Genomic DNA, 3143 nt, shown 5'->3' on the forward strand with positions numbered 1-3143 from the left:
CTATTAATATAAGAAAGCTTGACTAGAGAGTAATAAATATTTTCTCACACTATAGAATCCTAACCCTTTTAAACACCATCACTTTTATTTAAAAATTATTAACAAAATCCTTTAATTTTCACTAATTTATTCCGTCTTTAAACAGTAAACTTCAATAATTTCACAAAGTTCGAGTGGATCGACCCTCATCACATTTATATATTATTTTAAAATTTACACACTCGTACAAAGATGAAGATATTCGATGAATCCACCCTAATAATAAGGATGATGAATCTGTACCACTAAATTTATGACTTTAATGGAGATTTCCCAAAGAGAAAATGTATCCACCTGAAGAAGTTTGTCTTTTGTTATGATTTTTGTAGAAAGAAAACGAATCTACCTTAAGAATCTGATATTGATGTGACTTTTGTGGAAAGAAAAAGAATCTACTGTAAGAATTTGGTATTGATGGAAATTTTAGGAAGAAGAGTTCAGCGATGACGAACTGGTATTGTCGTTTAGCACATCGAGTGTGCAATAATGCAGCGAGTATAGATCCCCGCCAATGTGTTCACAGCATTGAATGCAATCTAGCGCTACCTCTGGGATTTTACGATCTGCTCCCTTCTGGTCTCACCATAATTATGGAGTCGTCGTCGTCTTCACCAATCGTATTTGAAGTTCCCAGTTTTATCAGAGTCTACGAAGATGGGACGGTTGAACGCTTGATGGACAGGGGAACGGTACCCACTAATTCACATGATGATAAGTTTGACGAGGAAGTGGCATCCAAGGACGTTGTGTTGGATCCTCATACAGGCGTCTTCGTTCGGCTCTATCTCCCTCCTCTGCAGGTCAGAGATGTAAAACAAAAAGTCCCGGTGCTTGTGTACTTTCACGGAGGGGGTTTCTGCGTTGAATCGGCTGCATCGCCACTTTATCACAGCTATCTTAATAAAGTAGCTGCAGAGGCCAAGGTGATTTGTGTGTCCGTGGAGTACCGGAGGGCCCCTGAGCATCGCCTTCCTGCTGCTTATGACGATTGTTTTGGTGTTCTTGAATGGCTTGACAGTCAAGCAGTGGCGCTGGATGGGGTGTCTGTGGATCCGTGGCTCGCTTCTCACGCAGATTTTAGCAACGTTTTCTTTTCAGGAGACAGTGCCGGGGCCAACATCGTGCACCAGATGGGCATCCGTGCCAGTGGAAGGAATTGGGATGGTCTGTGTTTCCAAGGGGCCATTCTGGTCCATCCCTATTTCGGCGGAGAAGAACGAATTGAGTGCGAATTGGCGGCTGAGGTGCAGGGTTTTATTAAGGCGGTCGATGGAATGTGGAGTATCTCTCTGCCGGTGGGAGCGGACAGAGACCACCCTTTTTGCAACCCAGATGGACCCCGTTCTCCGGCTCTGTCCACTCTGGTGTATCTTCGAACGCTTATATTTGTGGCAGAGAAGGATTTTTTAAGAGATCGGGGTATATTGTATTACGAGGCCTTAAAAAGGGCGGGCAAAGATGTCGAGCTCGTTGTGACGGAAGGCGAAAACCACATCTTTCATCTCCTGAATCCAAAGTCTGAGAATGCGCCCTTGATGATGAAACGGATTTTGGATTTCATGGATTCCTCCTCCGATAAGGGAAACGATTGAGACAACTGTGAGTATTTTATTCCATCCGCATGTATCTGTGTGGACAGGGTTTCAAATAGGGCTTCAGTTTAGAAATTGTAGAGGGTAATAGCTTTTACATTCCGTTGATTTAGCTGCAGTATAATGAAAATGCATGAAATTAAAGTTTGTGATTATCTATGTATACTGGGGAGACACATATTGTAGTTAATCAGTTTCTGCTTGGCTTTTGTAGTTCATTAGCTTTTTCCGCATAGACAACTGAGCGATAAATCTTTCCTTTATGGTCAAATCTGTGAATATCATCTAAACGGAAAAGTTACATATAGGATTGTTTTAAAAGTTTTATTATCATGCATTAAAATAAATTTTTTAAAAATGATTTATTTTATTATATAAAATATAATCAGATTTATTTTATTATATAAAATATTGATTATATAGTAGTTAGTGTTGGATTATATTTTAAATATAGTTTAATTAAATTAAAAAATAATAAAAATAAAGATATTAGTACAAAAATAAAACAACTAATAAATTATAAATTACTAAATATAATAAACTAATATTATTTATAAAAGATATATATGTTTATTTTTTTAATATATATATATAAATTGGTATAATTAAATTTATTAAAATATGTTTTTAATACAATAATAAGTCATTATAAATTGAAAATATGGACAAAAAAATTATAATTGATGAAAATAGAAATAATAGAAAAAAAATAGTAACTAAAAAAATGGAAGTTACTAAAAATCCATTATAAGATGTCAATCAATCACCTTACAAATAAATAAATTTAAATTAAAAAAAATCAAATTCCTAATGTTAAATTATGAATAAGCTACATAAATTTAATACACAATCAACCCAAAACTAAATGCCTTAATACCAGTAACACCATTCTTGTAATAAATATAATAATAAATATGAAAAAAATATTGATTAATTGACATTATTTTAAGTGGTTAGATATAAAGGTTATTATTTAATGTGGTTAGTTAAAATGATTGTAATATTGTTTAAACTTGAAAAAATAACTTTCAAAAAAATTATAAATTATAATGTTTTTTTAAATATTTATGAATTATAAATTATTTTTTTAAATATATATTTAAAAAAAAATCCTCCTCACAAAGATCGAAAGTAAATCAAAAGTGAAGATTAATATTTTTTTAAATAACTTAATATAATTATAATTTTTAACATCAAAATTTGTAATCTTTATTTCTACATTCATCGTTATAAAAAATATAATTCCTTTATATTATAAAAAATCTTATTTATAAAACATATGCCTTGTATCTTATTTATATTATGAACAAGTTATTTGTTTTTTTTTCTCCTTATATCCTTTTCAAATATTTTATCTCTCTATCATAATGATTATTTGAATATTAAATATGGAAGATATTATTTGTACTTTACATAAATATATTATTTTTTATTTATTATTTTTTTTCCTGAAAAAGTTTATTGATTTTTAAAATTTTTGTAATTTAATATCTTCATAAATTTCATGCAAAA

The 3143-nt window shown here is 31.4% G+C and overlaps 1 pseudogene; it reads left to right on the plus strand.

Moving 5' to 3' along the window:
* Positions 1 to 456: 456 nt before the first annotated feature.
* On the plus strand, positions 457 to 1786 carry LOC149239638 (2-hydroxyisoflavanone dehydratase pseudogene; annotated as a pseudogene).
* Positions 1787 to 3143: the final 1357 nt, after the last annotated feature.

Source organism: Pinus tabuliformis, chromosome 8, assembly GCF_031772625.1.
Source record: "Pinus tabuliformis cultivar Carrire ecotype Pingquan chromosome 8, CPIR1, whole genome shotgun sequence".
In the NCBI taxonomy this organism is placed as follows: Eukaryota; Viridiplantae; Streptophyta; class Pinopsida; order Pinales; family Pinaceae; genus Pinus; species Pinus tabuliformis.